The sequence below is a fragment of the Rhinopithecus bieti genome, unplaced genomic scaffold (genome assembly GCF_001698545.2).
Source record: "Rhinopithecus bieti isolate Rb0 unplaced genomic scaffold, ASM169854v2 scaffold_19482, whole genome shotgun sequence".
NCBI lineage: Eukaryota > Metazoa > Chordata > Mammalia > Primates > Cercopithecidae > Rhinopithecus > Rhinopithecus bieti.
This window is the reverse complement of record NW_016809768.1, coordinates 3019503-3042197: the sequence shown is the minus strand read 5'-3', so window position 1 is coordinate 3042197 and position 22695 is coordinate 3019503. Positions and strand designations below refer to the sequence as shown.

Here is a 22695-nt window from a genome sequence, read left to right as displayed (position 1 = left end):
CTGAGCAACATGGTGAAACCCCATCTCTACCAAAAATATGAAAATTTTTTGGTAGACTACAGGCATGGTGGTGCGTGCCTGTAGTCTCAGCTACCCAGGAGGCTGAGGTGGGAAGATCACCTGAGCCCAGGAGATTGAGGCTGCAGTGAGCTGCAGTCATGATTGTGCTCCAGCCTAGGCAACAGAGCAAGACCCTCTCTCAAAAAAAATAAAAGTAGCTTGACCAGGAACATTCAACCTTAGTTTCCCCCTAACCTCTAGTGGCTTCCCCGCTTCTCTGCTTAAAACAGGCTATTTCTTTTCTCCAGCCTCAGCTTCCTGTCTCCTCAGCTCCATAGAAACTGAGCTCCAGGTTACCCCAGCAGCAGCCCACCTGGCCAGCTTTGAAGGGCTTGGGCAGGACAGGTGGTATCTGGGCCTTTCTCCCAGAAATTGTCTTTTTATAAATGCAGGCCAGTCTGTCACCTTTATTTATTCATTCAGTCACTTAGATTTTAAATTCGTGTTGAGCTTATAGTCAACTGACAGTTCTGAGTATCTCACTTAGATTTTTATGGGGTGACAGGGCCGGTGTGTACCAGGTTAAGGTCTCTGTTGCATTTTATGGGTGGCTGCCTGCAGTTAAGCAGGGCTACCGTCTCTTGGCCCCGGGCTTCTTTTTTCGTGATAAATACAGAAGCCAATGTTTACTCCCTTCTGGTAGTGGACACAGGGGCATCTCTGAGCAGAAAGCAAGCAGGGGCCTGCGGAAGGGGTTAAGAGGGGCTAGACAGGTGACCAAGGTCACCATCGCATGGATAAGTCACACTGATGGCATCGTGTGGTGAGAAGGGCACTTGCCTCTGTGGTCTTCCTCAGTAACACACAACCCAGTCTAACTGGGAGAAATACATGAGGCAAACCCCAGCCGAGGGACGTCTTACAGAATACCTAGGCCTCCTCTAACCAGGCCTCCTCTATCCTGGCAAGGTCACCCAAAACACACAGTGTCTGGGGAGATGCCCTAGCCAAGAGGAGCTTAAAGAGACACGACACGTAGCGTCGTGTGGTGATCTGGATGGGATCCTGGAACAGAAAAAAGGACCTCAGGGACAAACATAGGAGACCCGGATGAAGGACAGGCTTTATTGTTTGATGTTAGTGCACTGACATCCATTGTGACAAAAGTGGCCCTCCTGTAAGACATTCACAGGGAAACCGTGTGGTGGGAGGCCTGTGGGAATTCTCTATATTATCTCCACGACTTTTCTATGAATTTAAATCTATCCTAAAAGAAAAAGCGTATTTAAGAAAACAGGTAAGAGTGGTTAGGACGACTGGTCGGAGCCCGGGGTTCCAGGCCTGACTCTCTGCCCCCGTGTCCGCTTCAGGCAGGCGACACTGGGCACCCCCTGCCAGGGAGAAGCCCAGGGTCCCCACTCCCTGGCTGGGAACTTCCCTTTCCTACAGACCCTCGCTTGGTGCGCCATGGCAGGGGGGCCCAGGACTCCCAGTTGGGCCGAGGCCCATCTCTTTTCCCAACAGCACGTCCTTTGTTCTCTCCAGCCCAGACGTGCAGAGGTGAGCCACCCTCCTGGCCAGTGAGGAGCTTCTAAACACAGAGACAGATCAGCTTTTTGCCGAGTGAACTTGAGAACCAGAGCAGAGCTGCAGGGACAATGGTGCATTATTAAACGGCTCTGAAACTCAGAGCCCAGAGCACCCGGCTCTGGGGTGATTGGCAGGTGTTGGACCTGTGACTGTGGCCCCGGCCCCCACTAATCCCATTACTGACTCAGGGGGTGAGTGGATGGAAAATAGGATGAGAGTGTCTCTCCCCCAAAGAGGGCTGGTTCAAGTGTGAATATTCACAGCCACACCGAGGCACCTGCTCCTTAGATGTTTTTTTTTGCTTATACAGTCAGTGCACAGAGTGAGCCCTGCACTGGAAAAGACACGCACGTGCATGTACACACACACAGGCACACACACACACATGCGTGCACACACACAGACCCTGAGGCCCTGCACTTGAGTTTCTAGTCTTAAGAAGGGGTCACTGAGGCTGTGTCCTGCAGCTGCCAGTGGCCAGTCTGCCCCACTCGGATGGTCTGTTTTATTTATTTATTTATTGTTTTAAGATGGAGTTTGGCTCTTGTTACCCAGGCTGGAGTGCAGAGGCACTATCTCTGCTCACTGCAACCTCCACCTCCTGGGTTTAAGTGATTCTCCTGCCTCAGCCTCCCGAGTAGCTGGGATTACAGGCATGCACCACCACACCTGGCTAATTTTTGTATTTTTTAGTAGAGATGGGGTTTCACTGTGTTCGCCAGGCTGGTCTTGAACTCCCAACCTCAGGTGATCCACCTGCCTCAGCCTCCCAAAGTGCTGGGATTACAGGTATGAGCCACCATGCCTGGCAGTCTGTTTCTATTTTGACATTTCCTCACTGTACCTGGAGAAGAGCTTCATTCATTCATTCATTCGTTCATCCATCCATCCATCCATCCATCCATTCATTCATTCATTCAACAAGTACCTGCCAGCCTGTGCAGCAGTGTTGCCAGGTGAGAAGGGTGGGTAAAAATGCAGGGACCCCCTCACTACGGTCACTGCAGGACCAGGTATTCTTTTCCTGCACCCCACAGTGCCCTGAGGCCCCACTGGTCATCCGTCCAGCACTCTGCTGGCTGACTGGTGCGGTGAACTCTCCGGCTGGGCTCCTTTCCTGCTGCAGGTGCTGCGTCTCTTTCTTAAGCCTGTGTAGCAAGTTCTTTTGTCCGGGTGACATTGGCATGATTGAATCAGTGCCAGGGCCAAACAGGATGTGGTTCTGGGCGACTCCCAACTCCCAGCAAATCCATGGTTGTTTTCAGTTGCCTTAAGAAGAATAACTGAAACAGAGACAAACGCCCCAATGGTAGGGTGCTTCGAGGTCCTGGAGGGCAGCCCTGGCTCCGTGGAGAGAGACCGAGTTCTGCAGCATCCGTGGCCTGCATTTGAAACTGAAGGGCAAGAGGCTGGTGAACTCCGAGAGTCATGCTGCAGCACGGAGGAACAGGCTGAACCTCTGGAGGAACGGCTCTACCTCCAGGTCAGGCTAGAGGCTTTTGCATTTGGTTTGGCGAGGAGAGACAGCAGGATTTCTGGGTGCTGGACATGCTTCTGGGTCAGAGCTGGTGCGTTTCTTTGCAGGGCAAGGTGGACAGGTGGCGGGGATGCTGGGGAGGCATCTGCTGCATTTGTTGAAGTTTCACAGGGTACAGAGCCCCTGTCCTCACTGTTCCGTGGGGTGCCAAGGAGCAAGCCATGTAGTTCCTGAACTTTGAGTAGATACAGATAATATTTGAAAATATTTGGGAATGTTTACACAATCACAAAAACAATGAACACTTGCATAGCCACTACTCAGGCCAAGAAATGGAACTTAACTTTGAAATTCCCTTTGCCCCTCCCAATCCCAGCTCCCTGCTGCCGATCCTCTTCCCTCCCTGCAAAAATGTGTTTATCGGATAAACCTGAAGCATTTAAGGGAGTCCCTGTCCTGAATTTCGCGGTTGTCATTCTCTGCTGTTTTTTAGTTTTATCACATGGGGTTGTGTTTCTAAGCAACCTCATTTGTTTTTGTTTTTAACTTTTATATACATGGAATCATGCAATATCTTTTGTGGCTGGCAGACTCTGAGATGGCCTTCAGTGATCCACACCTCCTGGTATTCACATCCTGTGAAGTCCCCTCCCTTTGGTGTGAGCCGAGCTAGCAACTTGCTTCTAACCAATAGGATGCATCCAAGTTGATGCTGCGCCTTCCTCCTGTGATTAGGTTATGTGGGCTTAAAACTTCCTCCTTGACAACAGATGGTCTCCCCCACTGGCTGTGGTGGTGCGGGCTGCCATATAGAGAGGCCATGTGGCAAGGAACTGAGGGTGGCCACCCCCTGGCAGCCAGCATGCAGTTGAGGCTTCAGTCCCATGGCCATGAGGAACTGGATGCTATAGCAAGCAGGTGACCCTGGAGGACCCCTCCCCAGTTTAGCCTTGAGATGAGACCCCAGCCTGGGCCAAGATCTTGATGGCAGCTCTGTGAGAGGCCCTGAAGAAGAGGGTCTCTTCTTCACCCAGCTAAGCCACATCTGGATTCCTGACCTATAGAAACTGTGCAATAATAGAAGTCTGTTGTTTGAGGCGATTTGTTACACAGCATTAGCTAGCTAATACATAGTCTTGCAAGAGTTCCTTTTTTGCCTGAGCATGATGTTCTTGAGGTTCATCTGTGTTGATATCTGTAGTTATAGTTCATCTGCTTTCGTTACTATGTCTTTCCCTTGTAAGTAGTCCCCCCTTATCTGCAGGGAATACAAGGCCCCCAGAAGGTGCCTGAAACTTCAGATAGTACCGAACCCTATATATACGATATATTTTTTCCTATGTATACATGCCTATGACAAAGTTTAGTTTGTAAACTTAGGCACACTGAGAGATGAACAATAATGAATAATAAAATAGAACAATTATAGCACTATATTGTAGTAAAAGTTGTGTGAATGTGTTTTCTCCCTGCCAGAATATCTTGTTGTACTGTAGCACCTGTTTTGGGACCGCAGTTGGCCAGGGGTAACTGAAACCATGGAAACTTGGGATGAGGGGGAACTGCTGTATGTTAATGCCTTGGTTTAATTATTCTTTCTGCTCCTGAAGGACAATAGGTTATTTACAGCCTTTGCTATCAGAAACCACACTTGCTGTGAAGGTCTTTGTACATGACTTCCAGCTCAGCGTGCAAATGTTTATCTAGGGAGTGCGGCTGGGCCTTGGCTGCCAGTCCAGCTCCACTTCCCACAGCAGCCCTCAGGTTCGCCCAGGCTCCTCCACATGCTCCCCTCCCTCAATATTGTCCGCCTTTTTTCACTTGGGGGGATGGTCTGATGGGTGTGAGATGGTATCTGAGTGTTTTTATATTCTTCCGGAAGCTAATGTTTACGGACCATTCTGATTTCCTCCCATGCGGAGATCCTTTTGTGGTTTTGCCCACTTTTCTTACTGAATTGTAGGAGTGCTTTTTGTTTTTGTTTTTTAAAGGCAGGGTCTCACTCTGTCACCCAGGCTGGAGTACAGTGGTGCGCAAGCTCTGCTCACTGCAACCTCCGCCTCCGGGGTAGCTGGGATTACAGGCTTGTACCACCATGCCTGGCTCATTGTCGGAGTGCTTTGGACTTTGGGGAAAATAAGCCTCTCTTAGTTATGAGCGTTGCAGATACTGCATCCCAGTATGTCCCTTGCCCTCATAGGCTTTTAAAATCAAATCAGGCACAATTCTGAGTTTTTCTGTCCCGGGGGGATAATTTGCAGAATTATGCTTTGCGGCATTCCCAATCCTGGCCTGTGTGTCCTGGTCTCTGGGTCATGGACTGATGCCTGTGGACTTGGCCCCTGTTTATCACTGTTGCTTGATGGTGCCTTCCTGAGGTGGAGACTGCTGGGCTCTGTTCCCGTCTGTGGCTCACCCTCTAGTCTGGGAGTGCTTTCCTGTTCAGATAGCTCATTCCAACCTCTTAGTCACTTTGGAGAGCATCGTTCAGTGAGTCAGCACGGGACCTGGAGCCCAGGGACCCCTCCCAGCCAGGCCAGCGCACACTTGAAATCTGCAGTTTGTCTTGGGTTCCCTGGAGGTGATTGCTTGACTGCAGAGGAATGCACGGGTCTGAGGAGAATTTGCCCAGTGTGTTTAGAAGGAATGCATTCCTGGAGAAAGTTAAAATTAGAAAAAGCTGCTACATTTCCTGCCATTCAGTCACAGTTGGCTGGTGTTTGTTTGCACAAGGATTCTTTGGTAAGCATCTATAGTTGGTTTCTGGTGGAATGCGAGGTGAAGTCACGATTTTTGGGATGGAGGTGAGCGGTTTCCACAGTGATCTCTGTTATGGGAATCACTGCTTTGTTTTCCGAGTGGTTGAAGAATCATACCGGAATGGAAAAATATTGTTGAAACAATCCGTTGTTGATAATTAGCAAGAAGATTTTTTAAAATTTATTTTAGAAAACAGCTCTTTAGTGGGAAGCAAATATTGTGGAGTGTATCTCTTTGTAAGCTCGGCTGCCGTTTTCCCGTGTCCGCCTGCTTCCTGGGCGGCCACCTCTGATGTCATCTCCTGAGGCTGGGCTTTTTAGGAACCCCCCTCTGACTGGCACAGGCAGTCCAGGGGTCCAGGTTGCGCAAATACAGATACCCAAGTCCATTTGAATATCTGGGGTATCGTACACTAAAACATTATTAACTGTACACCTGAAATTCAGATGTAACTGGGTGTTCTGGGTTTTGTCTAGAGACCTCTCCCAGCCCAGCTACACCTTGAAGGCCCCTCTGTCCTGGTCTCGGGTGGTGCCTGGGCCTCTCCCAGCTGAAAGGGGTGTCGCCGTCACCAGCGGGCTATTGGCACCAGTGGGCACACCTTTGTCTTTGCAGGGTTTTGTCCACTTCTTTGTTGGCACCCTCCTGCTGGTGCTGGGCTGGGGTCGTGTACCCATTTTATGGAGGCGGAAGGGAGAGGCTGGAGGGTTACCAGCCTGTCCAGTGGTGTGCAGCTCGTGAATGGAACTCTTAGTCTGTAGAATTCAAAGCCCAGCAGCTGGAGGGCACAGGAGAAATGAAACCATCATCTTGCCTGGAGAGCAAAAGAGATGATCAGAAACTCGTGCACAGGGAAGAAGTGCCATGGGGCTGAGAGTCTGGGTGGCAGGGGGGCTATCCCCGAGACCTGGGAACACAGGCTGCAGGGAAGCCTCAGTGTGGGCCTTGAGGGAGAGGTAATTTTTGTGCAGGCAGGGAGGGGAACAAGGAGGCATTGCCTAGTCACAGGCAGTGGGCAAATGGGAGGAGGTGGGATGTGTGTAGGAGAGTCTGAGGGTGGGGCCGCTGACCTGGCTTGAGTGAAGGGGGTTGGCGGTGGATGCCATGGAGTCTGTCCACGTGGGGTAGGGCAAACTGCAGAGAACCCTGAAATGGGGCAGGGAAGCCTGGCTCCAAGGGAGGAAGGGGCAGGAAGGAGCAGGGCACCCTGTGCTCTTGAGCCGAGGATAATACACTGATGGGAGGTAGTGGGGCTATACGTTTGCTGGAGAGATGCCGCTGAGATCGGCAGGGAGGCGGTGGATCGGTGGACCCAAGACCAAGCTGCTGGTCACAGGTGCTGGGGAAGCTTCGTTTTCTGTTCAGGCAGCAGGTGCTATTGATGCAGCTACCACTAAGTACTAGTGCAGGCCTAGGGGCTGGGCATACAGAAGTGAGCAGGACAGGTGGGTTCCTGCCCACAGGCCATACAGGCCAGCTTGCCAAACACCCAGATGCCAGTTCCCCAGGGCACTCCACGCAGCCTGTTCAAGGTGCTTCTTGTTCTTGTCCACAGATTTGTGCTTGAGAAGCTCTGAGTTCCCGTGCGTCCACCCGCATTGGCATTACAGGTACTCTATAAATCATCCATCCATTCAAACACTGACTGCACCTGCTATGTTCCAGGTGGTTCCCGGTGAACAGGACAAAGTCCTTGCATTCATGGGGGCTGTTCTGGTGGGAGAAAAAGAAGAGAAGTAAATGATAGATAAAAGAATGTCAAGAGTGGTGGATGAGACCAGGGGAGGGAGTGGGCAGCAGTGGTGTGCTTGTGTTTTTGATATGGTGTGTGAATCCCCTCCACAAAAAAGATATTTCTGTCCTAATGCTCAGAACCTGTAGGTGTTACCTTATTCGGCAAAAGGGACTTTGCAGGTGTGATTCATTGAAGGCTCCTGAGATGGTGAGATACCCTGGATTACCCAGATGGACCCTAAATGTTATCATGAGTCTTTGAAGAGGGAGATGGAGATCTGACCACAGGAGGAGGCCCTGGAATGGTGGAAACAGAGACTGGAGTCCTGAGCTTTGAAGACGGAGGAGGGGCCTTGAGCCAGGAATCCAGGCAGCCATGGGATGCAGGAAAGGGCAGGGCCACGGAAGCACCTCACCCCCTTGAAGCTTCCAGAAGGCACTGGCCCTGATGTCAGCCCAGTGAGCCTGGTTTCAGATTTCCAGCCTCCAGAACTGTTGGAGAGTGAATGTGTGTTTTGAGCCACTAAGTTTGTGGTAATTTGTTACAACATCGGTAGGAAAGTCATGCAGGGTTCTGCGGCTTTGAGGGAGGTATGTTTGAGCAGAGCCGTCTGAGGTTGGGGCTGGGCTTCCCTGCCGACACGTGGGCTGGGGCCACAGAGCCCGAACCAGGATCCAGGCCTAGCTAAGGGTCAGGAATCCCTGCTCTGGCAGTTAGTTGTCCTCAGCCTGGAAATGACCCACAGTGCATATATATGTGTATGGGTTTTGTTGTTTTGTTTTGTTTTGTTTTTGGTGCGGGGCAGGGTCTCATTCTGTCTCCAGGCTGGAGTGCAGTGGTGCAATCATGGCTCACTGTAGCCTCGACCTCTGGGCTCAAGTGATCCTCCCACCCCAGCCTCGTAAGTAGCTGGGACTACAGGCGCGCATCACCATGGCTGGCTAATTTTTTTTTTTTTTTTTTGTAGAGACGAAGTCTTGCTGTATTGCCTGGTCTGGTCTCAAACTCCTGGGCTCAGGCAATCCCCCTGCTTGGGCTGTCCAAGGTGTTGAAATTACAGGCATGAGCCACTAAGCCCTGTCCTTTTAAATGTAAAAATGTCAGATGAGGTATCAATCCCCTTTGCTGAGTATAAGTGTATCTTATTAACAGAAGAAAATATTTGCTTGGCTTTCTAAATTGGGAATTTCTAACAATCCGTAACAGCCCCACTGGCTTTGACCAGAACCGACCGAGTGCTCAGTTACATCACTCAACGGAGTGCCTGTGTCGTGGACAGAAAACCCAGTGGTCTAGCACCATTTACCATCTGTCCTGGTTTGCAACCCCTGAAAGCAGAGCCTGAGACAAGGACTTGGGTGCTGATGTTTTCGGGGAGCTGACTGGTCCCAGCAGTCCATCCAAGCAGAAGAGGGTGAGAAGAGGGAAGAGGAAAAGCAAATCAGGGGTCAGCTACTGAGCTAGTGGCCACTGTTAACCACTATTAGGGCTCCATCATGCTGGAGATGCATCTGAGGAGCCATGATACTATGCCCTAGAATTGTCTTTCTAGAGGCCAGAGGCGGGGACGTCGACCCCAGGGCAGCCCCGGGCGCTATATCTCTGCAGCACATCCTCCATCCTGCAGGCTGACCCGGGCTCCTGGGGCTGCCTTGTGCTGGGGTGGCAGAGCTCCTGCAGATCACACCCACCATTTGGAGAACGTTTTGACAGCGCAGCAACGGAGTAGTGAATGTATAAAGATCTGCTATAGCTGGCCTTCCACTTCCACCAAGTCCTCACTTTGTGGCTGTCCCCTGGGAGTCATAAGAAAGGCCCATAGTTTAGCTCCATCCACCAAGACTTGAGTCACCTGCCAACGTCTGCCTTAATGACTTTACAAACAGTCAGCGTGGCGGAAGATGTTTAGAAGAATATGGGAGAAAGTCAAAGTCAAAGTGTGCGTGAATGAAGGGGAACGAAGTGGGAAAGCGCATCTCACCTGCACATGCGTTTTTTGACTCTTGTGCACAAGCATTTCTGACCCAAGATACACAAGCGTTTTTGACCTTCTGCGCACGGGCATTTTTGACCCTCTGCATGCAGGCATTTTGACTCTCCGCGCACATGCGTTTTTGACCTTCTGCGTGCAGGCATTTTGACTCTCCGTGCACAGGTATTTTTGACCCTCTGCCTACAGGCGTTTTGGCTCTCTCTTTGTAGCAGCCTCCCTTGATGTATGTTCAGGTGAACCAACCCTCAACGCACACCTACAAGCTCAGGGACCATGTGCAGACGAACCAACCTGTGACGCACACCTACGAGTACAAGGAGCACGGTGCAGGTGAACCAGCCCTTGATATATACCTATGAGCTCAGGGTCCCTGTGCAGGTGAACCAGCCTCTGACACAAACCTATAAGAACAGGGACCGTGTGCAGGTGAACCAGCCCTGGATACATACCTATGAGCTCAGGGTCCATGTGCAGGTGAACCGGCCCTCAATGCACACCTGTGAGCACAGAGACCATGGTGCGGGCATTATCTCTCTTATTCACGAGGGGGCCCAGTCATTTTCTCCCTACCCTGAGTGGAGGAGGAAGGATAAGACTTAACTCTGGTCCCAGCATTTCGTGGCAGAGCCAAGATTTGAGTCCATATTCAAATAATGTCCAAGTCTTCAACACACTCATGTTTCCTAGATACTTTCAGCCTCCTAAATTAGGTTTTTTAGGGGGACATAAACTCTTTCAAGACTCCATCACAAACATTGTTAGTCTGATTCAGGGGCAGGAATGTTAACTTCTACTTTAAAAGACTTGCAGTTTTATAACCTGCCATGGGAAAAGGAAATGCAGGATTGGAGCCTTGTCTGGAATCTTACACCCTCACTTGTCCACGTCCTGTCTTACTGCAGCCTGTCTGGTCCTGGGATTGTTCTGTTTGTGTTTGCTGTTACTCTGCATATCAAGGCTGCTGGCTTTGGGTTAGGATCCCAGCTTTTCAATTCCTGATCTTGGGTGAGTCTTTGAAACCGGGTCAGCCTCAGTTCTCTTATCTGCTAAATGATGGCATGATAATACATGTCTGGCCTACCTCGCAGGGTTGTTGTGAAAAGCGACCGAGAGGCCAGATGGGAAAGTATGTTGTCAACTAGGATACATTCTGCTAATAATTCTATTTGTTTATTTTTTTTGTGATGAAGTTCCACTCTTGTTGCCCAGGCTGGAGTGCAATGGTGCAATCTTGGCTCACTGCAACCTCAGCCTCCCAAGTAGCTGGGATTATAGGCATGTGCCTCCACGCCCAGCTAATTTTTTGCGTTTAGTAGAGACGGGTTTCACCATGTTGGTCAGACTGTTCTCTAACTCTTGACCTCAAGGGATCCACCCACCTCGGCCTCCCAAAGTGCTGGGATTACAGGCATGAGCCACTGCGCCTGGCCTGCTAATGGTTTTCAGAGGCAGCGTCAACATCAGCTGGGAGCAGGTTAGAAGTGCACATTCTCAGGCCCACCCCAGACCTACAGAATCAGAAACTGAGGGTTGTTGGGCCCAGCAACCTGTGTTAGAATCAGCCCTCCAGGTAATTCCAGTGAATGCCGGTGTTTGAGAACCACTGCCTCAGTCACAGAATTTCACGGGTGTTGTGTGCCATTTCTACCATGTATTTGGCGCTCAGTGTCTGGTATGTTTCAAAGAAAACAAAACAAAACGAAAGACAGGGTCTCTGCCCTCAACATGGTCTACAGGCTGGAAGAAAAACTAAAAGAAGAGAAACCCACACGAACTGGATGTACGCTAGAGTTCTGCGTTACAGTTGTGGAAAACGAGACCCAGGAAAGATAAGTCACTTAGCAAAGGTCGTGGAGCTGGGGTGAGAAACGTGAACCCTCTCGTTTGACTCATGACCATCTCCAGACCCTTCATTCCCCAGGCTGCCTTCCCCCAACATGGGCGGCTCATGGTGTCCCCCCACTTGTTCATGGGAGAGAGTTCTGAGGTCAGAATCAAAGCCTAGGATGCCTTCCCTGTTTTTTTTTTTTTTTTTTTTTTTTTTGAGGCGGAGTCTCGCTCTGTTGCCCAGGCTGGAATGCAGTGACCGGATCTTGGCTCACTGCAAACTCCGCCTCCCGGGTTCACACCATTCTCCTGCCTCAGCCTCCCGAGTAGCTGGGACTACAGGTGCCCACCAACTCTTCTAGCTAGTTTTTTGTATTTTTTTAGTAGAGACGGGGTTTCACTGTGTTAGCCAGGATGGTCTCGATCTCCTGACCTCGTGATCCGCCCGTCTCGGCCTCCCAAAGTGCTGGGATTACAGGCTTGAGCCACCGCGCCCAGCCAGGATGCCTTCCTTGAGACGCTGTCCTTGGCTAGCTTTTAGGTGGTGATTGTCGAAACCTTGGATTAAAACCTTCACCGGCCGGGCGCGGTGGCTCAAGCCTGTAATCTTAGCACTTTGGGAGGCCGAGACGGGCGGATCACGAGGTCAGGAGATTGAGACCATCCTGGCTAACACGGTGAAACCCCGTCTCTACTAAAATACAAAAAAAACTAGCTGGGCGAGGTGGCGGGCGCCTGTAGTCCCAGCTACTCGGGAGGCTGAGGCAGGAGAATGGCGGGAACCCGGGAGGCGGAGCTTACAGTGAGCGGAGATCCGGCCACTGCACTCCAGCCTGGGCAACAGAGCGAGACTCCGTCTCAACAACAACAACAACAACAACAAAAAAAAAAACCTTCACCGCCCGCAGCCCCGGTAGAGCCCAGAATGATGAGCTAGATCAGCTTGTGAGGCTCCGGAAGTGATTGGTCAGTGAGTTGAAAAAGTCAAAGTCTAGAAGAATAATTAAAAATACAAGGAAAAGCTGCGTGTGTGCGGATCTTCCAGTCTTTCTGTTGGGTTCGGGTCTTTTCTGAGTGTGGGTTTGGCCCTGGTGTCTCCTGTGTGACCCACATGCATGATTCCATGATTGATTTCCAGTCCAAGATGGTGCCATGACACGGGGACACTGGTGAGGCCATCTGTGCCCAGAGTTCTAGAGTTGACTCCATTTTTCTCAGGTGTTGAATGTCATCTAGCTTGCCAGCCACATTTTTGAGTCAGCGTCTTGCTCTGTCGCCCAGGCTGGAGTGCAGTGGTGCAATCCCGGCCCACTGCATCCTTCGCCTACCAGGTTCAAGCACTTCTCCTGCCTCAGCCTCCCAAGTAGCTGGGACCAAAGGCGCCCGCCACCACGCCAGGGTAATTTTTTGTATTTTTAGTAGAGACGGGGTTTCACTGTGTTAGCCCGAATAGTCTCGATCTCCTGACCTCGTGATCCGCCCACCTCAGCCTCCCGAAGTGCTGGGATTATAGGCATGAGCCACCATGCCCGGCCCGCCAGCCACATTTTTAAGTGATTCACCTTTAGTGAGTCTTTCTGAAATATTCCACTTGAATTGCCATGGGAGCTGCCCTTGTCTCACCCCTGCCATCAGTTTATGTAGTAATTAAATATGTAAAATTTCCACAACGAGCTTCCCCCAGCTCCAGCCAGGGGAGCAGAGCCCAAAGGGGAATGAGAAAATGGTCTTCTGGCCCCACAGGTGTAGTGGGCCCTGTGTCTCATCATCCTCCTGTCTTCACATTCAAGGGCAGGGGGCCTCCACCTCCTCCACTGCCCTGCCAGGGTGGAAGGGCGTTCAGAGAAGGCAGCCACTTGGTGCTGCGCAGGTGCCAGGAGGAGCCCACGGTGTATAGGGGGGACTCATGAACAGGTGTACAAAGCTGTTGCGAGTGCTGGGTGTGTGGTTGTCTCAACGCCCCTCCCCCGTTTTTATGCTTAGTATTCATTCCAGGTTTAACGCAGGAGAGAGGAAGGTCATATCCCATTCCTTATCACATTCTCTGTAAAATTGGAAATTTTGTGTAATTATGGGAAAGGTAAATGAAGCGGTTTTGTGTTTTGCATAAGAAAATGTAACGTGCATCAGGTGAGATTTCAGGCCCTCTCACGTGGCTGCTTCATCCTTCCCTTGCCCAAATACATTGTCAGTGTGTAAGTTTTAATAGTGCTGATTTTGATAGCATAAAGTACAAAGGCTTTTGTCCGTCTACCAGAGTGCCGCTGTCTCAGTTCTGTAAATTGGTTGTCTCGGAGTGGAATGATCTGCCCTCACAGAGAATGAAGAACCTGGGGTTGAGTCCATGGCCAGGCCATGAAGCCCCCGTGTATTCTTGGACGTGCCGTGCATGAGGACTGATTGTGCGAACCCGAAGCTGGAGGAGGACGGTGTCACTGTGCTGCTGGAGGGGGCCAGAGATGCCTCCCCTCTTTTTGAGGTTGGAGCCAGCTCTAGAAAGAAACCTTGAAATGGATGTTGGGCCCGTTCCCGTCTCCCTTTCTGACCACACCTCCGTCTGATTTTCTTTCCTTCCCTCTTGCCATCTCTTACCCTAGCTGGTCTCTTGGCAGACACTCCTGGCATGCAGCCATGTACCGGGTGAATGCCCACTTCCGTTTGGCCTGAGCCTACATCCCGCCTGGCCCTTTGCCCACTGCGTAAGTAGGAAGGGTAGAGAACAGGGCTTGGCACACTTTTCTCTGTAAAAAGCCAGAGAGTAAATATTTCCCACTTTGTGGGCCATAAGGTCTGTGTCACAGCTACTCTGTTTTGGTTGCACAGAAGTGCTATTGATAAACGGGTGGGGCTGTGCTCTGTGAAACTTAGGTAAGGACATTGGGACTTAAATTTCGTATCATTTTCACATTGTGAAATATTACTCTTTTTATTTTCCCTCCAACTATTTAAAAATAGAAAGACATTCTTTGTTCATGGGCCATACAAAGATAGGTGGCCAGGCTGGATTTGGCCCACGGGCTGTAGTTTGCCTTTGATTTGGACAAGAATTTTCCGGGTGCACACCCCTCATCCAAAAATTTGAAATCCAAAATGCTGCAAAGTCTGAAACTTTTTCAGCACCGACGTGATGCCACAAGTGGAAAATTTCACACCTAATCTCACATGACAGGTTGCAGTCAAAGCTCCAGAACAAAATTATTTAAAGTGTTACGTAAAATCACCTTTGGACTGTGTGTAGAAGGTACGGATGAAACGTAAATGAACTTAGTGTTTAGACTTGGGTCCTATCCGCAAGATATCTCATTGTATATATGCAGATGTTCCAAAATCTGAAATCCGAAACACTTCTGGTCCCAGGGATTTTGGATAAATGGTACTCAGCGTGTATTTAGTTCTACTTTGTAGTTTGGTTCTAGTGACTGGCTCTGATGTATGGTGGTGGGTGAGAATGGAGCGACCCCCGTCATCCAGCTGTCGGGGATGCAGGATATAGAGGCTCCTCTGGCCAATGGCTCCATTGATATTCACTGTGGAGGCTTGGAAATCTAAGAAATAGGCTTACACGTTTTTCAGTTTACTCAACACCAGCCTAACATTGCTTCACCTCAACCCTTCAAGAACTATGTCTCATAACTAGTGGGTTGGACTTTTGGGCCCATACCTGAGGTTGCTGTAACAAAATTAGTTGTGGGTGTTCCTGCATGTTCACCGTGCGGATCTGGCCCTGAAAGACTCAGCTCTGCAGCGTGGACCAGCTCTTAGTGTGGTCAGCACCGGCTGGCCTGTAGGTTGAGTTGGGTGAAGAGTTCATGTAATATTTTCAAATCTGTCACTCACTCAGTAACCTCTGAGATGGACAGAGCCGTGAGAATTCCTTTTCCCAATTTGCAAATGGAGACTCTAAGGTCTGATGAATTACATTGACGGGGCTGTTGTCAATGGACCACAAACTGCTGGGTGGTTTGCACCACGGAAAAGGATTATCTTACAGGTCAGGAGGCTGGAAGTCCAAGATGAGTGTCATTGGGGCCAGTTCCTTCTGAGGCTGAGGGAGAATCAGTTCCAGGCCTTTCTCCCTTAGCATCTGGGGGTTTGCAGGTAGCTGTTGGCTTGTAGAAGCCTCACACCCCATCTCCGTCGTCCTGTCACCTGTCCCTCTCTGTGTGCATGTCTGTTGAAACTCTCCCCTTTTATAAAGTCACCAGGTCATATTGGATTGGGACCCACCCTGGTGCTCTCACTTTAGCTTGATTGCACCTTGAACGCTGTGTCTCCAAATAAGGTCACTTTCTGAGGTATTGGGGATTAGGACTTAATGTGCAAATTTGGCGGGACACAATTCCATCTGTACCACTTAGGAAATGGGGCGATCACTGTCTTTTTGACTGTTCCGAAATGAGGATTTAGGACACAGTGGTCGTCTCTGTGTATGAATATAGCTTCCTGTCTGGATGTGGTGGGGTGAGGACCACAAGCCTCATATCATTTATCCACTCCCGCTCCCAGACCCGCCGAGGTGGGATAAGAGGTGGGATGAACCCTCTGCAGATTTGTCATCAGCTGAGACTGTCAGCCATTGTTAAAACAGCTACTCAGATGGACAAAGCGACATAACTGCCCTTCTCTCTGCACCATGGGAGAAGACTCTTGTGTTTTGAGCTACTGAAGACAATAGAATCTTGTCTTCCTGGCATTGTGGTTTATGGCGATTTGCCCCAAATCATGGTTAATGACAACATTGATGTTTCTTGAAACAACCGGAGAATAAGGCATCCTCTAGACTTCATGCTAATTCCATCCACCCACACTAAACTGCGTGGTTTTCTTGGGGCTCCTGAAGACTGATGGGCCCACACTGGTGTCTGGTGGTGCCCACGGGAGAACAGTGCTTGACTGAAAGATCGTGCCCCCCTCTTCTCAACAGGGCCGGTCCTTGTCCAGAAACCTTGGGCCTCTGGAGAGGTTGATCAGGAGGTGATCAACCTCCTGGGGAGGTAGAAAGGGGCCAGCGGTCCTGTCCATTGAATCTATCCACTGGGACCTCCTGGACATGACAGAGCCAGATTCTCTCCTCCCGCCACTCCAGCACTGAGGGGGCCAGTGGTGCCACATGTGCACCTGTCCCTGCCCAGGGTCCAGTTATGGCATCTCTGAGTCCCTTGTCAGGGAAGCTGGGTCCTCCCTTAGGCATGAGGTGTGAGTTTACCCAATCATCCTCGCTGTCCAGGGAGCCTTCTGGGCTCAGTTTCGGGCCACAAGGCTGTTAAGTAAAGACGCCACCTAAAGAACCTGCCACAACGAAAGCTCCAGAGGGCTTGCAGGGCCCTTATCCAAAAATGCGAAGAGAATCAGTGCCGAAAGCCACAGTGACGGAGAGTGTTGTCAGTGCAGCCTCTCTTTAAATAGAGAAAGGAGCGTGGCAGCTTTTTGGAGTTGGGCCGAGGTGGTATCTGGAATTATCCAGCAAAGATTTATTTTGCACCTTGGGGGGCGGGAGCTGGGCAGCTTGGGGAGGGCTGGGCAGCAGCGAGAATGGGGAGGTTGAGGCCCTAGGCCACACGCAGGTCGTTTTCCTTGTGGCGGCTGGAGGGTGGCTCTTCAGGTAGCTCTGTGGCCTCAGTAGCCCCCACGACCGAGTGGAGTGGAGTGAGTTGGGGGAGGAGTGTCACAAGGAGGAAGGCATCTTGGGCCCCTGGAGATCCATGTGTTCCTGCCGTGTGGCTCTGGGTCTGGAGCCCCTGGAGATGGACGCGTTCCTGCCACGTGGCTCTGGTTCTTGGCAGCACCTGGAGATGGATGTGTTCCTGCTGTGTGGCTCTGGGTCTGGGCAGCACCTGGAGATAGATGTGTTCCTGCCGTGTGGCTCTGGATCTGGGCAGCACCTGGCAGGCTTTGGGGTAGGCCTTGCCCACAGCCTGGGAGGCTGGGGAGTTCCTGTGAGGGGAGCCGGGTCTTTCTGGGGAGCGCTTGGTGGGGCAGGGAAAATACACTTGTCCCTGCCTTGGGCTTGTCTCAGGAAGTGCCCCGGGCAGAGTGAGGAGGCTGAGATGAGCCCCGGCGGTCCGTTTCTTGAAGCCCCTGTCAGAGCTGATGTTCGGGCCACACGTTCTCTTGGGGTGTTCTGTTCTGTGTCACTGGACTCGCCCTCCCCTCATTTCCTCACCTGCCCAGTAGTCACTGCAGCCACTGGAGGCGGGTCCCCACTGAGGCAGTTCCCATCTGTCCTTTATGACAGCCTGCAACGGACCCGCCTGACAAAGGGGCCCAGCAGTGCCGGTGCCTGCCTAGAATTCAGGATGAAGATTCCGAGTACCCTGACCAGGGCATAGGGGCTTGGGGTACAAAGGAAGGAAGAGGCACCAGGTTCTCAGAGATGCTGGTGCAGTGGCTTTTAGAATCAGAAAGAAGAAAAGGGAAAGGCATGCTCACGGTAGAGGAAACGGGAAAAGCTGCAGAAGTCTGAAGAGGGCAGGGATGTATACCACGAAGCCAACCCCCTTTGTAGCTTCACTTCCCCCAGGTGTTTTCAGTGCCCTTTTATTTCTTTTAAGATGATGAGATTTTCAGCTGCTCTGTCTTGGGATGACTCTTTGGAGAACGAGTACTTTGAGAGAGATTCCGAAGAGCTCTGAGCAACATGGTAGACCTGTCTCGAAGGAGGGGGATGGACGGATGGCGGCATCCTGCCTTCTCTCCTGTGAACAGGGCCGCCTTGGGGTTCCTGTCCAGAAAGTCAGTCGCGGTGTGGGTGGCTGCGCGGGAGCCGTGGTGGCACCTGCAGTCCCGCCTGTCTCTTCCTACCCTTTGTTTTTGTCTTCTCTGGTTTGAGATCTTTTGTTGTGTGTGTGCATTTATTTTGTCACATTGTTGTGGCCTTTTTCGTGGCGTTCATTGATTCTTTTCCTTTTGCCTGTGTGATTTTGCACGTCGCTTGTACCCTTAGAAGGTCCGTGTCTATGTAGAGATCAACTCTACAACTAGATTTTCTATTATCTACTGGGCAATTTCCTTTCCTCCCTCCCTCTCCCCCTCCACACGGTTCTATTGATCTGGAATTCATTTTATCTTTGGCTATGAGTTGAAGCCCTGAAGTGGGGAGGTCTGTGCTCTCAACACCAGCCAGTTGTCCCAGCACCACAGGGAATGATTCTTTCCTTCTGGGGTGATTGTGGTGCTTCTTTTAATTGCATGTTAAATATTGACATGGATGGAGGTCTGTTCTGGGCTGTCTGGTTCCTGCGGAGGCTGAGTGGCCATGATTTAGGAAAGGTGTCCAGAAGGAAGTTCCCACTCCTCCTTTCACAGTCCGATGAGGTCCCGGATTCCTCTGAAGGCCCGGGGCCCACTCTGTTATTCCTGTGGAGAAAGTCAGCTTGAGGGGGAGGGCGTCATGGTGGCACCTGCAGTCCTGCCTGTCACGTCGACGTTGGCCAGTTCTGCTCTCAAAGGCGCCGGCTCTGTAGTGATGTCAGCGCCCTGTGACTTGAGGAGGAGACCCCACTGCTGCGGCATGTCTGAGGTTCATCTTCAGGGCGCAGCTGATAAGATGCTTCTGTGGCCCTCACGATGCCAGTCGTTGCAGCAGAAGTAATGGCAGGTGACGGGAGACTCAGTATTGGGGTGAGAAAAGGCACAATAAGCTATTGTCACAGGCAGGGCTCCCTGTGAAGCGGACCATGACGCAGGGGCCACTGGGCGGGATGTTTAGGTTTGCTGGGGAGCACAGCAGCAGGGGCAGAGGACAGTGAGGCTGGGATGCAGCCTCCACGCAGCCCGTCGCTGACCCCACAGGAGCTCTGGCCTGGGCCAGACTGCCAAGTCACCCCGATTCAGGAGTGGGGTAAGGGGCAGGCTTTGTTACCCTGCGTTGGTCACTGGTCTGGTCATTGGGTGCAGGCTGGCCCAGGAATGGGGCCGATGTGACCTCGAGAAGGGCTCTTTCCAGTGAGACAGTTCTGGGTGGCCCTGGGTCAAGGTCCTTCCTCTGGCCACGCTCCCAGAGTTGGCTTCAGAAGGGGACCTGGAGGCCGCGTGGCGGCGTCCACCACTGTCCTCACCTGCTGTGGAAATGCATTGCAGAGTCCGTCTGTCCTCCAGGACGTGAAGGGGCCCTGGCGGGAAGCAGGCCTGAGTTCTGCACTGGATGGGACTGAAGCTCACTTGTGTTTCCTTCTTGTCTTGCAGCGCTTCGCTTCTCTCCTGGACAGAAGGCCGTGTCCTGGGACTTCTCTGACGGCAGGAGGCTGTGGCTGTACCAGGTACGTAGTGCAGGCATGGTGTGAGTGGGTTGCCGTACCTGGACCCGCTTTACCATGTCATGACCAAGGTGCCGGACTCATGGGGAGACGGGCCCCAAATGTGTGCAGAGCAGCTGCAGGAGGGAGAAAGCTTCTGGAAGCTTCTGGTGACACTTGACCTTTTGCAGGCACTGCAGGCCTGTCCCTCATGGTGCTCTCCTCCTGTCCTCGAAGCCCACAGTGTTGGCCCCGGTGTGGGAAGGTCGTTTGTCATCCTGGCATCCAGAAGCCTAGCCCCAGCGCATTCCCAGAACAGCCCCATGTTTCTGTTTTCAGCGAATCCCCTTTCTGTTGCCTCCCGTGGAACGTTCTCACTCTTCTGAGAAGCCGGGCTAGCATCTCATCCCCGCCCCAGCAGCCGCGGGACAGAGCCCAGGTTGGCTGTCCTCTCCTGTGGTGCGTGCACAAAGGAAGGATTGTTCTCACGTCACAGGAGGTTACCTGCAACGAGATGGGGATGACCCGCGGTTACAGGTCACCCTCCCTGAGGCGTCCGGGGAGCATTTGTCCTTGAAACACGCTGGCAGAAAATGTTCCAAGGAAGCCTTGACTGGTGTGCATGAGGAAGAGCTGGATTAAATGGTGTTCTGGTAAAATGTTCCTGGAGGTTTTCTTGGCTGTTCTTGGCCTTTATCGTCCTGGTTGGCAATAGAAGGAACACCCTCCTTTGTAAAGTCAGTTGGATAGGATCGCCTACCTCGTAGGGCACAGCCTCTGTTTGCTTAAAAAGCAACATACGAGTCGTTCCCCAGCAAGCAGAAAGGATTGATCTCAGTAAACGCTACATATGGATGCTCAAGGCCGAAGGGGGAGTTGAGAAGCCGCGGCTTGCAGTGGGATTCCTGTTTGGGCCATGTTGGAATTTTAAAAACGCTTCTAAGTAAAGCAGGCAGCTGCTTGCACTGTTTCAGGTTTTTCTTAAATCCTGTAAACTGAGGGTAGCTGACTGGATTTTTGTTTAAACTTCTCCCCCCACCCTTTCTGTCCTGTCTCTTCGTTTTCCAGTATCTGCCTGTGCCTTAGGGTGGAGAGAAGGTTTGAGACATTCAGGAGGAGGATCAGGGCTTTTCACAGTGACGTGAGGAATTCAGGGGTTTTCTGGTCCTAGGGTCAGTCCTCCGCCCACTGGGGCCTCAGTGACTTGAAACACTTCAGCCCAGGCAGAGGCCACCAGCAGGCCTTTCCTTATAAGTGCAGCCCCTGGCCCCAGAGGCTGTGGTCTCTTTGGGCTGCGGTGAACCCTCCTGAAAGGCGTCCACATTCCTGGCATTCTTTTGGCCTGGCATTGGTCAGAAAGCGGGGGTTTCTAAAATCAAAGGCAACTACTGCAGCTTGGTTCTTGTCTCTAGATAAACTGGAGAGATGTGGGGGTTCTTGTCTCTAGATAAACTGTGCAACGTGGTTCTCTGGGGGCCCCCACGTGGGCTCGCCTCGCTGGACTTTGCATTTGAGGCTTTGCCAGAGCAGGCCCCATCCTGAGCAAAGCAGGAGGAGGTTAATGGGGGTCCCTCTTGGGCTGCAGCAGTTCCTTGGGCGGCACGCATGTGGTTTGCTTTTTCTGACCCTGTGCCAGAGTTCCTGGGGCAGCAAGAGGTCTGGGAAGAGAAACAGGAGGGTGAGACGGGTGTTGCCATCCCACAGTGGTGCCCGCTGGTCTCCATGGCGGGTACACAGGCTTCCGGGAGCCTGGTGAGGGAGGTGCACCCAGACTTGCCCTGGATACAGTGGGCAGAGCGTTGCATGCACCTCTGGGTGAAGTTTAGGGGTGCTTGGGGGCGTGGGTCCTCACAGCAGTTAGAGACCATCCACAGGCCACCGAGCTGATTTTCCTTTTGCCTTGTTTTCCCAGAGGCATACATGCAGTGTTTTCTTGGTGCCTCTGAATAGTCACAGTCTGATTTGCCTGGGGGTCAGTGAGAGACGGGGCTGCCCAGGGTTTCTGTTTCCGTGCCCTGAGTTTTGCCCGTGGCAAATTTTGTGATTTGCATGTAGTTCCCCCCTCGTGGGTTCAAGTTGTTAACTTGTTCCTGCTCCCTTGGTCATCACCATCTGAGGTAATTTATCCTGGTGCCTGGTGTCCTTCAGGACAAAGGAGGCAGCAGAAATGCTCCCTGACTCAGTTTCTGAGACCAGAACGACTGAGGAAACGGAGGCCTGCAGCAGAGCAGGACTGACTGCTCCTCCGGGGAGTGTCAGCATCCCACGGATGGCTGGGAAGGGTGAGCTCCAGCCCCTGGCGGCTTCAACACCCACCCTCTGTAGTTGTGTCTGTTCAAGTCCTGGGAACACCCTGCCTGTTTCACAGATGAGAAACTCATCTCAGAGTACTCAGAAACCCAGACTACTTCATTCAAGTTCAAGTTCAGTGGGTGATTAAGAAGTATAAGTGGACTGGGTACGGTGGTGGCTCATGCCTGTAATCCCAGCACTTTGGGAAGCTGAGGCGGGCGGATCACGAGATCAGGAGATCCAGACCATCCTGGCTAACACGGTGAACCCTGTCTCTACTAAAAATACAAAAAATTAGCTGTGCGTGGTGGCGGGTGCTGTAGTCCCAGCTGCTTGGGAGGCTGAGGCAGGAGAATCGCCTGAACCCAGGAGGCGGAGGTTACCGTGAGCTGAGATCGCACCACTGCACTCCAGCCTGGGCGACAGAGCGAGACTCTGTCTCAAAAAGAAAGAAGTCTTGGAGCTTAGCCTGGAGTCTAGCTGCATTTGTGTGCCGCCTAAACCACTCCTCTGTTCCCTTAGCTTAGCTGGGTGCCTGGGGCGGGGGGGCACATGAACCACGTGGGCTGGTACCACACCCCCCACTCTAGACTGGCCAATGGGAATACATTGTGAGCCACAAACAGGAGACATAAAAATGAACAGGTAAACATGATTTTTTTTCTTAGGACTGTGAATTCACACGACAGTTGAAGGTGCAGTGAAGAAATGGGTGGTAGCGGCATCACCCACTCTCCACAGGGCAACTGGCCATGCCGGCTCTGCCTGGGCACCTCCTGCCCGGACC

General features: G+C 51.8%; 1 protein-coding gene across 2 annotated transcripts in view; it reads left to right on the top strand.

The window, feature by feature from the left end:
• Positions 1–2882: 2882 nt before the first annotated feature.
• The window catches only part of SH3BP4 (SH3 domain binding protein 4), a 75303-nt gene continuing 55490 nt past the window's right edge, over positions 2883–22695 (top strand). The window contains exons 1-3 of one of the 2 annotated variants that reach the window (XM_017890376.1): positions 5790–5809; positions 7383–7437; positions 19567–19640. The gene's annotated coding sequence lies outside the window, so the exon portion shown is untranslated. Of the gene's footprint in view, positions 3074–5789; positions 5810–7382; positions 7438–19566; positions 19641–22695 lie in introns of those variants that run through there. The other variant, XM_017890377.1, reaches the window with a different exon arrangement.